At 32.0% G+C, this 15,198-nt stretch overlaps 1 protein-coding gene and 1 long non-coding RNA gene across 2 annotated transcripts in view; one reads left to right on the top strand and one right to left on the bottom strand.

Moving 5' to 3' along the window:
* Positions 1–15,198, bottom strand: part of LOC108744364 (somatostatin receptor type 2) — a 163,515-nt gene that overhangs the window by 34,063 nt on the left and 114,254 nt on the right. The window lies entirely within an intron of this gene.
* LOC108744367 lies at positions 1,775–4,200 on the top strand. The gene is made up of 2 exons (XR_001938957.1): positions 1,775–1,938; positions 2,560–4,200. It is a non-coding gene; the product is annotated as an uncharacterized LOC108744367 (long non-coding RNA).

The raw sequence follows: 15,198 nt of genomic DNA, 5'->3' as shown, positions 1-15,198 counted from the left end.
CTTATTAGTTATTTATTTATTCCAATAAAATACTAATAAGTGATTAGTTTGCAATAACGTATTGCAATTCTCATTTTAGAAAAATGAATAAGGCGCGCACCTATTGAAGCATTAGAATTTTAGGATGATTTAAGTTTAAGAAAGAAAACCAATGATTCTAAACCTAATACCGAAATAGAAACCTGCGTCTAAATTTGTTTTGAAAGAGGTAACGTGAACCACCCCTCGTCTAGACGATGTTAAAATATTTGCCTAAATAAATTCAACAAAGAGATAGAAACATACAAGTACCTAAATCCGTATTGAACAATCTTTTCTACTCAATTTTGAAATCAGACGTAAAAAAACGGTTTTGCAAAATTCAAAAGCAGTAAACATAATTAAATGGTCCTTTATAAACCATATTCCTGTTAGATTTATCATCTGAAAATGTTCTAATCAAACATATGTTTAAAAGTTTTCTTTATTAGAACTAGAACTACAAATTTGGTGTTTTTACAGCAATTATTTTATTAGTGAACAAGATTAGTAATTAATTGTAACACGTAAGCTCCTCGTCGGTCTAAATCAGTTAGGTAAACTACAAGAAGAAATGTTATTGTTCTTATTTTCGCCAGTGAAATATTTTCTTTTCTTTTGGAGTTGTTGATCACGTACCCAATCAACACACAGCAAATACAATAAATTACAAACGCATTCGATGTTAGCGTTTTTCCGATTTTCTGGTAAACCGAATCAACCCAACGAAAGTTTGCCCACTTATTTCTTGGACCGAAGCTTATCTGTTTTAGACGCAAAAATAATTAACTTGCTCAACTTAGACGAATGTAATCTACTTTGCACGATCAGGTTTTGTTTTTGCAAAAGGAGCCGTCCCAATTTTTATGCTTTTTCATCCTTTTTTTACAGTCTATTTTCTTACCTTTTCCATCTTATTATTATTTTTTCAACTAAGAGTGTTTTTAGACTAAGCGAACGAATATCACCTGAACAATAAGATTCTATTAAGCATCCAAATGTTTTCATCCATTTCTTCTCCTCTTAAATATAGTAGTTGGAAAATCAGAGCAGTTGTAAGGGTTGTAAAATTTCAATTATTAGGAAAACTCAATAAGTTTGGAATGAATGATTTAACTAAGAAAAGCTACGTTGAAAAATTCCCGTAAAAGTAGGGACAAAATGTCGGTAGAGTTTTCCTAATAAATTAAATTTTACAATTGTTAATATTGCCCTGATTTTCTAATTGTTAAGCTTCCAAAGTTTGATTCAACTGGAGAGAATCTTGAAAATAATGTAGTTGATGGCTTTATCTACCTTCAATACAATGGAAATATTGAAGTGTTGTTTAAACCCAAAAGTTTTTTATTTTAAACAAGAGGAGCAACTACTTAACCACTTCTATCTCTAAAGCATGGTTTTAAATTTAAAACTGATTGAAGTCCCATGAAAGTAAAACAAAAAAAAAACACAAACCGAATCATCTTTTTGCTTAGTCTAAATGTACTTTATTTTGGAGTTTTTCATTTGTCTGATCGGAGTATCGCATGAAATGGATGATAAGTGATTTTTAGAATAAATGTTTGCACAGTTATTTTTAACGATTTGCATTTTTAAAACAAAAAGATTACGTCTTTTAGATGGGCATGAAAATAAATTAATGATGTGTTAGTGTTATTCCAAAAAGTAAATAATAAATATGCTTATATTATGTAAGTACATTATTTAGCTCATAATTCTTCTATATTGTATGTGAGTTAAATATGCAATTCTGTGATGTTATCAGTATTTTACAGCGACTGTGGAATATCACTTGACCTCGTCATCTTATTAATTATGTTTTATTACCAAATGAGTTTTAAACCGTAATGCAGATGTTTGAAAAGTAACCATTTTAATGTAGTGTTTGGTGTTGTATAAGAACAAAAAAATTGACAGGCAGTAAGTATGTAATCAAGAGAGCATAGTTTTTATTAAGTCGACTTATTTTGTTTGTAATTCGATTTTTGTACGTTTCTAATGCTTTTCTTTTCATAAATTTTTTTTGAGATACGTTTTTTTATATTATGGTTGCAACATTTATTCTAAAGTAATTTTATGTTCTGCTGATTATTTATTTGTGATCGTTATTAAAATATATTTTGAAGAGAAGTAGTATTTATCTCATTGTTTATTGCTAGGCATTATTGGACTAAGATATAAATTTAAGTTTCTTTTTATTTAATTATTGAAAATGTCTTAAAACACACCCCCTACGTCGGTTCATAATACCAGACGATACAAGTGATAGTTTACATTTAGAAATAGTACCACCTTGAGTTATTGTTGTATTTATAAGTTATTATTTGAAGTGACATTCCTTGACGTAGAGATACTTTTTTTTGATATAATTAAGTTTTATTAGAGAAAGTTCGCCCATTGTCAATGTTGCCATTGTACCAAAAAAATCAACAAATACCGCTTTAGGGTGGTTACAAATATTTAGATAAAACCAATAAGAGATAATGAATTGATAGTTAGGTAAATGTTAAATATGTGACATGTTTGTTTAATCATTTTCAGGATCTTCTATAATGGTAGAATTGAATTCGACTACTTCTGGATATTTCGCTGTTGCAAATGACATTATTCTTTCATTATCTGGACTTGTTGCAATACTTATAGATGTAATTCTTATATACATTGTTCTCCATTTTCGGAGACTTAATAAAATCGTTTATTTATTCCTTGTACATCGGTCATTTGCAGAATTAATTCGTTTGATGGTAAATCCAGTCACATTTTCACTAATCTACCATAATATGCACATAGATTTATTCTACTTAACGTCAGAAATCGGTTCACTGGCTAGGACAGCCGTTGCACTTTTTGAAAATTTTATGGTTTTTGACTGGATGATGGAAAATTTTTTTCCGAATAAGTTGACACCATGGAGGAATAAATATAAGATTGTCGTGACCGTTGTATGGGCGCCTGTGCTATTCGGATTTTTATGGATTTTCGGACATTTCAACCATAATTCTTTAGTTTATTTATTTAAAATGTTTGCGGGATCGACGTCCTTAGTATGCATTTGCTTCACAGTCGTCCTTCAAATAATTAGATGTTTTATGGTTTATATTAAAAAAAAGACTTTCAGTGATAATCGTGGTTTGAATTTAGTGACTTTAAGTGTTACAATGCGTGTTGTTGCCTTGTTGATTATGTTTATTATTGACAAGTTTGCGATATTCCTCTTTTTTGAACATTTGCTAATGATAGCATTTATTTTGTATCTCAGTATATTCTGTGATGATTTTGCAAGTTATTTTAAGAAATTTTGCGTTTGTGACTTAAAAGACGATTCACTGGATGATTCTCAAATTTATCTGTGCCAAGGGTGTGGTGCTTATGTCGGATTTGAGGACTTGAGTTCGGAAACTATAGAAGAAAATTTTCCCTCAAGGAACACCGTTTGAATAGTGATATCTACACATTTTACTGCCACTTATTATCATTTTTATACATTTATGTATTTGCTTACTTTTCTGTGTAGTTCTTGTCAGCGTGTAGTTATCCATTCATTTAAATTTTCATTATCCTTTATGTATTATGCCACATTTACAATCAATGTCCTGATACTTTCATGAAATTATAGGTTTTTCTTTTCAGTATATTCTATTTAGAGGTGACCCCATTTTTTTCTCCTTTATTTTTTACGAAACTCTTCCTAAATTAATTTTGTGATTTTTTTTATTATGATGCTTGATAATTCAAAGGATTGGTATAGTAGAAGTAATTTTTCCTTGTTCCGTACAGAGATAAAGAACGCTGGTAAGAGCTATATAATATTTTGATTTATATATTTTAGGAAATAATTGGTTTTCATGAATGCATATTAAATTAAAAAGTTTTAAGCACACATTTGTATGTAACTAGCCAATGTTTGGCTTATTTTGTTTGCAATAAATTGCAATCAAGTCATTTTAAACTATAGTTGTAAACCATTTTCACAGTAATAAATATAATGTGAATTGCTTTCTCGATTCAATAATATGATTTACTTTACTTTATCATCATACAAAGCAAATTTCAGATTTAATTTCATTTTCTACATTTGTTTTATTATTGGTAATGAAATGGTTCCAATGTTTTTGCTAATTCTACAAAATCAATAAAACGTAGCTTTGTATAAATTGTAATTTAAATACAATATAAAATTTACACATGGTTGCCATTATTGTACATCTAAACTTTGATGTAATACTTTCATTTCTGCGAATTTATAAATTAATGTTTTTTATTACTCTTGGAAATATATTAACAATTTTCCAATACTATTTATGGTGCATGACCAATAGAAAAATTGTTATTCTTTATTGATAGAAACAGAAAAGTAAATATTTCGTATTCTTACAATTACTTTCTGCAATGTCGCACACAAATAATTTTTGTTTTCCGTGTTCCTTGTTAAATAAATTAAGACAATAAGCGACTTCATGAAGTGTTTGTTTCATAATACTTAAGCTTTCAAATAAAAATCATTTAAATTAATGAAATGAAATGAAAAATTTAGAAATTGTAAATAAAATTTGTATCCCATTCGAAATTAAGGATAGTGTTTTAAAAAAGATTTGACGTTTTTATTTTTGGAAGTCCGTAACATTTCAGAGATAATATGAACATTTTTTTGTTGTTAATAATTAAAAATGTCTTCGAATAGTGCTATTTCTGAATTAAGAAAAGTAATAATTCACTTGCATTTGAAAAATTCCTTCGAGGTTTTCTTTTTTTTTTATTAGTTATTATGAAATTGTATTATTTTTCATAATAATTCCTTTTAACATGATATGATATGATCATATGATATATTTTTGTTTTTTGGGTTAACTTCAGTGAGGCAGGGCTTGTGTATATATATGTTTGGTTTTAAGCTAAAATATAAAGGATTCAGGCTCCTAAATCCCAGGTTTCGAACTCCATATCCTGGTTGAACGAATCTACAGACAGCAGCGCTTACCTGTACAAATAACTCGGCGGATAACCATTTTTATTAATTTTAGAAGTATGCTTCTGTGTACGACTTCAAGACTTACGTATATAATTGCTTTCGGTTTTCATTATTTTACTTTATTAATTAAAAGTTATGCTGTTGGCTGAAACGCTACGTTATTAATACATGTCCTTTTCGAGTACGTGTTGTGGAAATTGAATTTTAAATAGAAAGGTTGCTAACATAAGGACCGCAAGCGCATATAATACCAACCCGGATTATGTAGCCAAGTGACTAATAATTAATACGAATTTCCATTGCTTGGTTCAAAGGGACTCCACTAAAAGCTTAAACGTGGTCAATTTAATGAAAAAATCTTATTATCCAACAATAAAGGAAAGTAGAACGTCTATTAATTATTCAAGTAATTTTCGTTAGAAGCATGTGCATTGACGGATATTTTTTTTTTTGTTCTAAGTCTAAGTGAATCTGGAACAGGTATTTTCGAATTTCAGTTTTAGAAAAATTGTCGTCAAATAACGACAGGTAAGTAAAGTAAAAGTGTTTTTTTTTTTTTGGTAAAGTGGATAAACTGTTATATGTAATAGCCACAAAATCAGTGGCGGACTAACAATGGGGCGGAAGGGGGGTCCCGCCCTGGGCCTCCGGTCTTGGGGGGCCCCGAAATGCCTGCGCGTTAAACAAGACTTTAAAAATATGCTTAGTACCTTCATAATTTCAATCAAAAAAATCAGAAAACACTACAGCCATCTAGATCTTTTACGCGGTACTAATATTCTTTTAACTTTGCTGAACGTGTCCAATACGCAGGGGGAATTGCCGTCTTTGTAGCGGGTACTTTTCCTAGGAATCATTGAATTAATGAAGTGCAAATAATTCACTCTTATACGCCTACATTTACATTCATACATCCTATTTACGTCGAAAAATAATCATTGCCCTTATTTAAAATATATTAAATTTCATTACGTTGATATTCAATAATTTATCAGTGTGTTCCGATATTTTCGCGAATGGATAAGCCTTTTTTCAAATTGTAAAGTAATAAACGCGATATTATCCGTTAAAAGTAATTTCTAGTGTCCGACCGAAACTGGTTTTTACGACCGAAACCGAAACCGAATTTCGGCAACCGTCTCAGTTTCGGCCGAAACCGAAACCGAAACTTCCTTATAAGGATCATGTTTTGAGAAAAAAATAAAGAAAACGTTATTATAATCAGTCAGTTTTATTTTTTTACCTTTAAATCACATAGCTACGTGATCTTTGACATTTTCACTTATTGATAATCAAATCAAAATCATCATAACAACCCCTCATTTAAGGAAATACTTTAATTGCGCCTTAAAAATACTTAAAATAGGTGAGATGTTTATTTGAGTAAGTATAGTAGACTGCTTTTTTTTATATAATATTAAACATAAAATTACTTTTGTTATTGTTACCTAATATCACAATACGTATAGGAACTTAATATTTAAGTAATAAACAAAACAAAATAAATCACTTTTATCTTAATTAAGAACAAATTAACTTCTTCTAAATTTAATTCGTCATGTCGAACGCGCCGAACATGACCGAGCAGAGCGCCAGAACTCCCGAACGCAGTTTCGGTTTCGGTTGTAGTTTCGGCAGGTTTGCCGCCGAAACCGAAACTAAACCGAAACTCGTTTTTTTGCCGAAACTCGACCGAAACTGAAACCGAACTTTCGGTCGGACACTAGTAATTTCATTAAAAAGTGTGATAGTGTTTTTGATTTTTGTTGCGTCAAGAGCGATTGGTTAATCTAGCTGAGAAAAATTTCAAAAGAAACCGATTTCACAGAAGTTATTGAGGACTTCAGTAAATTGAAGGCACGAAAACACATATAACACGCTACAAAAAATAAAAAACTATCTTTGATTTATTTTATCTAATTTTTTTTGTCGATCGATTCGTAGTTTATTTTCCTCTCCCATATCCATTCCATATGGGTAATTTAAGTCGAATTTAAATTTCACTTGCCCGATTTTAACGAAATAAACATAAACACTTATTTATACATACAAACGTGAACTGAATAAAAATCTTGTAAACCCATATTTTTTTTAAACTGGGAGGGCCTCATTCAGCTATGCCGCCCCGGGCCTCTGACGGGCATAGTGCGCCACTGCACAAAATACAAAAAAGATATCATGTTGTTCACAGGAAGGTGCGCAATTTTCGTCTAGACATCCAAAATAAACCTATTATACATATAACTAAACAGATAAACAAGACAGTAAATATTTTTCAACCTTTTTTGGACGTTGAAATGTTAAGAGAAACTTTTTGTATTGGTTTACATTTAATTTGAAGACAGTGAAGATAAAATCGGATTGATGCTATATTATTTCGATTCACAAGAAAGGATTTTATTCCTTTCTAAATTGAAGTTCAGGAATAAACCGTTCACAAGATGTAGATATTGGTCCGCTTGTGGGAGTTGGTAATATTTAAGAGGATTTAAAGTTATATTACACCATCACTGGTTTGTCCTGGAATCTTTAATTTTCCTTGAATATTATGTGTTCATCTTCAATTTTTACGACAACTTGGAGAAAGTATTATATCATTGCTTTATGCAGTTGAATTTTAAGAACTTATTTAGTTTTTTTTAAATGCCTTGTAAGTTATAACGTTTCACACAAAATTTATTGCTTTCGAAAGTAATATTTATGATACAAAAATAAACATTGAAACATTATGATAACATAAAATTTGGCTGAGTTATCAGAAATTAAAACAAAATCATCAGATCTACATGCCTCTTTATTGAGAAAAAATTTAAAAGCGAATGGAATGTAGTCAAAATTGTGCCGAAAAGGTAAATAGTCCGAGAAAACTTTTTTCCGTACATATAACGAATTAAAACGAATCACTTTAGTATCCCATTTACTCCGTCTTCAGTCGCAGGTTAGAGTTAATTCAACATTACTAATTTGGAATATAAGCAATTATTACGTTTTTATATTATATATCAATCGCTTTTGCCTATTACTAACTTTTCTCTCCCAGTTACAATGCACTGCCGATTAAGTAATGCTAAACATCTATTAGATATATATATTGCCAAATTATTTCAAAAAAATGTGGATAAAAATGTATATTGTTAGATTTTTATAACAGAGCGACCGTTCCTGGGCTAAATTAGATTGTTGCTTGCAACAATATATGGTGAAGTAACTACGTAATAGGAGTGTCGTCAAATTTCAAAGCTCGAACTTTAACTTTATAAGGTGTGGTGATATGACCGGTAAAAGATTTTACGACTGCGTTGTGAGAACGAACGTTTCAACTTAAATTTTTTTGTTACTTTGTGATACTTTTACAAAAGACGTTCACTGTCAGAACTATTTCAAGTAGTACGAATTAATTACTTGCATACGTAAGAACTCAAAAAGTATGAACATCTTCAAACGTTTCAACTATTACACATACAAAGAAAGTTTATGGTAACTATATTGTTTAAAACTGGCACACGATATAATTAAAATGAGTTGTATGTAAGTATGCATATAACAGGTCAATTGAAAAGTCCCCGGCCTAAAATAGTAAAACACATTTTTTTTGCAAAATTCGTTTCTTTTATTCAACATAATTCCCTTCAAGGGTGATACACTGATTATAGCGATCCTCCAACTTTTCGATACCATTTTTGTAGTACGATTTGTCCTTTGCTTCAAAATAGGCCTCAGTTTCGGCGATCACCTCTTCATTCGACGAAAATTTTTTCCCAACGAGCATTCTTTTGAGATCTGAGAACAGGAAGTAGTCGCTGGGGGCCAGATCTGGAGAATACGGTGGATGCGGAAGCAATTCGAAGCCCAATTCATGAATTTTTGCCATCGTTTTCACTGACTTGTGAGACGGTGCATTGTCTTGGTGAAGCAGGACTTTCTTTTTCTGCAAATGCGGTCGTTTCTCGGCGATTTCGTCCTTCAAACGGTCCAATAACGCTATGTAATAGTCGCTGTTGATGGTCCTTCCTTTTTCAAGGTAGTCAATGAAAATTATTCCACGCGCATCCCAAAATACAGACGCCATAACCTTGCCAGCCGACTGTTGCGTTTTTGCACGCTTTGGAGCGGGTTCATCGTGTGCAGTCCACTCCGATGACTGTCGATTGGACTTCGGAGTGAAATGATGGAGCCATGTTTCATCCATTGTCACATATCGACGCAAAAACTCGGGTTTATTACGCGTGATCATCTTCAAACACTGCTCTGAATCATCAACTCGTCGTTGTTTTTGGTCAAAAGTGAGCTCGCGCGGCACCCACTTTGCACAGAGCTTTCTCATACCCAAATATTCGTGAATGATGTGATGTATACGTTCCGTTGATATCTGTAGAGTGTCTGCTATTTCATTCAATTTCAATTTACGGTCATTCAAAATCATTTTGTGGATTTTTTTAATGTTTTCGTCCGTAACAGCCTCTTTTGGGCGTCCACTGCGTTCACCGTCTTCGGTGCTCATTTCACCACGTCTAAACTTAGCATACCAATCCTTGATGGTTGATTTTCCTGGGGCAGTGTCCGGAAATTCGTTATCAAGCCAAGTTTTTGCTTCAACTGTATTTTTTCCCTTCAAAAAGCAATATTTTATCAACACGCGAAATTCCTTTTTATCCATTTTTTTCACAATAACAAAAGTTGCTTCACTAAAAATGCTATAATTCACAAACTAATGATCCGACAGCCGTCAAATTTATAGACGCGTCTTTTGAAGGTTAGGACTAACTGAAAATCATATGGATTTAGTTCTGGTGCCGCCATCTATGTGTCAGGCCGGGGACTTTTCAATTGACCCTATATATTTAGATTTAGATTTGTATTTTTATGTTGTAGCTGACGATTTGTCTGATGTTTCTATCGGTCTGTCCAACTTTAGCAATAAGACACGGGTTATCCTATAAATTACTGAATGTTTCTCTTTATCAATTCTGCCATTATAGTTTTTGCTGTATTTACCCTAAAGAAAAATTGGTTTTATGTCGTACAACGAAAATTTTACAGTTACAATCTTCTACGATGAGTATTAAATAATTTATTCCATTCATGCGATTTATGGGTTCGCGTCTATACGCCGTGGAGTTGAAAGTTATAAGTCCGCTTTAATGCAAATTCATTCTACGTGATCTTTGACAAATACGTGATGACACGTGTGATTGCGATACAGAACATTGTGCTCCTATTTTACATACGTATAGATATGCGACAGCAGTATCGAAGAAAATATGTTTCTGTAGCAATTCTGCCATATTATTTTGTATCTTCTCTTCGTTATTTGTATATATAAGCAATACAAATGATTATTTTGAAGACGATGGTGGTTGTGTCATAACGGAAACAGAAGTAAATAGTAAATTCTTACGGAAGCAGAAACAGAAGCGAATGCAGAAGCGGAACTGTAATAATTTTAGGTGACTCTACACCACCTACTATTAAAAACAAATTTCAACTTGCAATTGATGCAATTAAACATCACAATAATAATTAGCAATTGTGGTCGACTGACGATGTTTTTTTAGTTTTATATTTTGAAAAGATGATTACAATGAATATCATTTTAGCTTATATTTATTATTAAATTTATTTATTAAAAAAAATAGAAGAAAGACGTTCAATGTTACTGCTATCGAGCAGAGGGTACTAAATGCTGCCTCAAGAGCCAAGGATGTTTTTTCAGGTTGTATCTAGTCCTTGAAAAGTAAAAGTAAAATTGTCATTAAGTTCTGATTTACTTTTCTTAAAACGTAGTAAAATATTTTAACAAAATTTCTATTGTTTTTGAATTTTTGTTGGTAAAGGTCTAGATGATGGCCCCCACAGCCGAAGGGGGTGGGGGTGGGTGAGATCGAAAGAGGAGGTCTCCCCCACCACTGTACCATAAAAAGTTCGTAGCGGTCTCACCCCTATAAAAAGTTATGGTGGTTCAAATTTAATAAATATGCCAATTTTTATACATTTCTAGGCATGTAAATATTTATATAGTCATTCTTAAACAATATTCAAAGGTAAAACTAATGAAAAATACATAAAAATATTGAGAAAGTTATATAAAACATTATTTAAATATCTTTATCAATAGNGATTTGACCTTCACCCACAGTCAGTCTAAGGTGATTTTCTCTTGGCTATCACCAGATTGTTGCTGAAATGATGTCTTACCAGATAGTCAAGACAATGTTGTTTTAGTTTTATATTTTGTAAGATGATTACAATGAATATCATTAGCTTATATTTATGATCTGTATTAAAAATTAATGGAAGAAAGACGTTCAATGTTACTGCTATCGAGCTGCCTAAAAAGCCAAGGATGTTTTTTCAGGTTGAAAATCTAGTCCTTGACAGTAAAATTGTCATTAAGTTCTGATTTACTTTCCTCTAAACGTAGTAAAATATTTTAAAAGAATTTCTACTGTTTTTGAACTTTTGTTTACAAAATTACTACGATTTTAATACAAAGGAATATAATTAACGATAAAAGATTTTTAAAAATAGTCGCGTATGTAAGTACATTTACCCCAATAAATTTACAAAACAATATTTGTGAAAATGAAAATACTTATAAATAAGAAACTAAAATAAATTGAAGGATGTTATCCAACATGTTTAAAATATAAGGGCACCTATAAACGAGAAAGGTAATACACTTACCGGTCTTTTAACTGTACAAAAACGATAGCAATATGACAAATGGATTCATGAATTATTCGCTGGATTAGCACTACCTAGGCAGTACAGTACAGAAATTTTAAAGTTTAAGACTATTCTCAGGACAGAGCAGATTTACAATAGTGTCCTCACTCTTTTAAAGTTCCCACGCTGAACTTCAGTGGTACACAAACGAAGAAGTTTAATTATTTAATTTAATTAATATCCGTACTTTATAGCTATATGCAGGTGCATTTACAAGGCGTAAGCTTCTTAAATTTATGGAAATTTGAAATATGATCACACCTTTAATATTTAAAATTGTGTAAACAGAAATTTTTACTAGAAAGTACATTCAGGGAGTGCAGAGGATGATTAAAAAGAAATGTAGAATTTAATTATAGAATTCACATGCGGCTCGTGATTTCGGAAATGGTTCACGTCACAAGCCTATATCAATGTAACAAAGATTTATAATAGAGTTCTGATTAATAGTTTACAACGTATAATAAGCACATATTCGTAACAAATTTAATGCTAAACATTACGAAATTAACAGAAACCAGATGTAAGCGCCGGATATTGCTGCAAAAGTATGCCTGTCGCCTAAAATTAATGAGACAGCATGTTTGAGTTGCTGCCGAAGGCACAAATCATATGAGGATTTTCACACACAGTTCAACAGTTCAATACGAAACAATTACGGGAAGGCCCGAGAGATAGTTTGATGCATTTCCAGAAAAATTATAGAATATTCCATAACAGTATCAATAGGCGACTTGTAGATGGTCATAATTAGTCGATTATAATAGCAAACTTGCAGGAGGTGATAGGGGACTATAAAACAAGAAAATGAAGTAAATGTTTAGTGGTCCAAAAGTCCACCGTTTTCGAGAAAAACATATTTGAAAGTAAAGTCCGACCCTGGTTGGATCACACGACATTGCAAAGTCACATTCCATCAGCTGCATCCGCGTTGTAAAAGTATTTCTTTTGCATTCTGTGTCTTTATTACCATGTCGCGGTGTACTTTAAATATTACTGCATGCTACCACCAATCAACATACAGTTATTTAATTAATTTTTATCGCAGTGGGCGTCTAAAGATTATTATGTGTAGTAACGTAGTAGTAAGCTGTTGATATTTACTTTATTGGTTGTTCCATAACCGTCACTGTTTACATTTTCATCGATGTAGTTGTTTAATTGTCACCGCAATTTCTCTATACGTTGCGAATTCACGCCCAGGGCCGGCTTCGGATTACAACTTCGTCTCGTTTTGTTAAAAATTCTTTTGTGTTTTAACCACGCTGCTTAACTCATCATGCATTCCTTATCGCATCTAAATAATACTTATTTCAAAAACACCCTGTGTAAGAAGTGAAATACATAAGAACGAAAAAGTTTAGTCGATACAGAACTGTACCTAATATAAATAAGGACTTGTAATCAGTCGAAATATGAACAACTGACATAAATAGTACGAATATAAAATAGTATAATAGGCGTTTGTTAAACATATGTACGTATCTGTCTATACAGCTCCAATCCTGATAATGAAAACGTAGCGCAAGGTCAACTATTGTTTCAATTCAAATTAATTGTTTAATGTAGGTATAACGTAAAATTTTCACATGTTTTCGAATTCGTTTAATTAATTTGTCGATAGACATGTACGTATTCGACGGATGTGATAATAGAATTTTTTTCTTTTTTTTTGTCTTTCCGTGCTAATTAGCAGTAGGCGCTTTTATCCTTTTGTTTTGCCTCTATTGTTGTTCTGTAAAGATTTTATTGACATTAACGAACTTGCCGCTTCGAAAATTTAATTTTATTGGGAATAGTGAATGGTAAATTTCGAAAATTTTCAATAGTCGCTTTTTAGGCTTTAAAAATAGATGTATTTTTTAATAAATTCTGCTATAAAATATTTCTTCTCCACCTTGTGTACATATTGATTATTAAGGACTATTATCTGAATTAACTACCCTAGACAAAAATTTTCAGTCTCTCCAGTCTTTCAGCGTCTATGAGAGCGTCTCTCACAGCCTTCACAGTCTCTCAGTTATTGCCTAGGTGTTTTGATGGATATCTCGCAGTCCCTGTATGAGAGACTGGAACGATAAAATTGTTAATTCAGAGATTCGAGTCTCTCACAGAGAGACTGAATGAATAAAACTGAAAAATTGAGAGACTCGAGTCTCTCGTAGAAAGACTGGGATCTCTGAAATATGTTGAACTTAGAAAATTTTAACCATGTCTATCGAGACACCACTTATTGAGAGATTCGAGTCTCTCGTTCAGAGACTGGATACGAAATGAGGATCTCTCTATGAGCGACTCGAGTCTCTCGTTCAGAGACGCTAAACAGTTTTTTTGACAGTCTCTCGACAGTCTCTCTCAGCGACACCAGAGAAACTCGATGAGAGACGGAGACTCGAGTCTCGGTTTCAGAGACTCTGAGGGACTGAACATTTTTATCTCGCGTACGGAGAAATAATAAACATCGCGTTGATATTCTACAGACACGTAATATCTGACACAACGACAGATTTAATCTCTATCAGTGAAATGTGGCATTATTGTTTCCTTTTCTAATATTTTCTTTCTTTGTTTCACTTATTACAATTTTTGTATTAACGTTGTGTAGGAGTAATTCCCATTCGACATAATAAAATCTACGATTACATCTTATAAAATAACATTTGGTATTTAAGAACTGTAATTGCTTTTTCAAGTTCTTAATTTAAGAAATCATCGCAGTTCCCTCCATTTAATAAAAAAAAGCCGTTTAAGGAAACTGTTTTCAAATGAACTCTTAATATTAAAGAGAAAACTCATCGTGAAAAGTAGCAAACTAGTTTTTTAAAGTATTAACGAGAATTGCAATATTTCGCAAAGCATTTACTTCAGTTAACAGGAAAAAGGAAGCAAAAGTATACTTATTAAAGTTAGCCATTCAATTGGAAAAGTGCCAGGATAACTACAGGAAGAGCAACATTATTATCAGCTAAATATAGATCCTGCCTCTTTATAAAAAATAATAATTCACAGTTGACAATAAAGTTTTATTTTTTTTATAACGAATTCAACTTTTGTAAGTTGCTACTTATTTATAGCACTTATTAATAGTAAGAGTTTTTTTTAATTTTTTATTTTTGGATAAATTTTCAACAATGGATCACGTGGAAAAATTAATAGCCCTTCGCGTTTACATTTCAAGAATGGCTGGTAGTTCAAGCGATCAATCGATTTCATTCACGCGCTATCAATTTCCATCGAAATTCGTTTCCTCGATACCATCCGATATGCGCCTAGGCCAAATATTCAAAAATGTTCAACTACTATTTGCATAACCTGCTTTCGCGCATGAACGACTTTATACGAGGGTGGATTGATAAGTTTCCGGCCTAACCAAGAGATGACGCCACTAGGCCTACCTTGAGGTGACATTCTATAGTACCATCCTTGGATAGCTTGTAGCTATAGTTTCAGCCCGATCTCCTTGCTAGTGTAGGTTTGACAGCACG

The sequence above is a fragment of the Agrilus planipennis genome, unplaced genomic scaffold (genome assembly GCF_000699045.2).
Source record: "Agrilus planipennis isolate EAB-ADULT unplaced genomic scaffold, Apla_2.0 scaffold17, whole genome shotgun sequence".
NCBI classification, from domain to species: domain Eukaryota; kingdom Metazoa; phylum Arthropoda; class Insecta; order Coleoptera; family Buprestidae; genus Agrilus; species Agrilus planipennis.
Note: the sequence above shows the minus strand (reverse complement) of the source record. Positions and strands in the feature narration are given on the sequence as shown.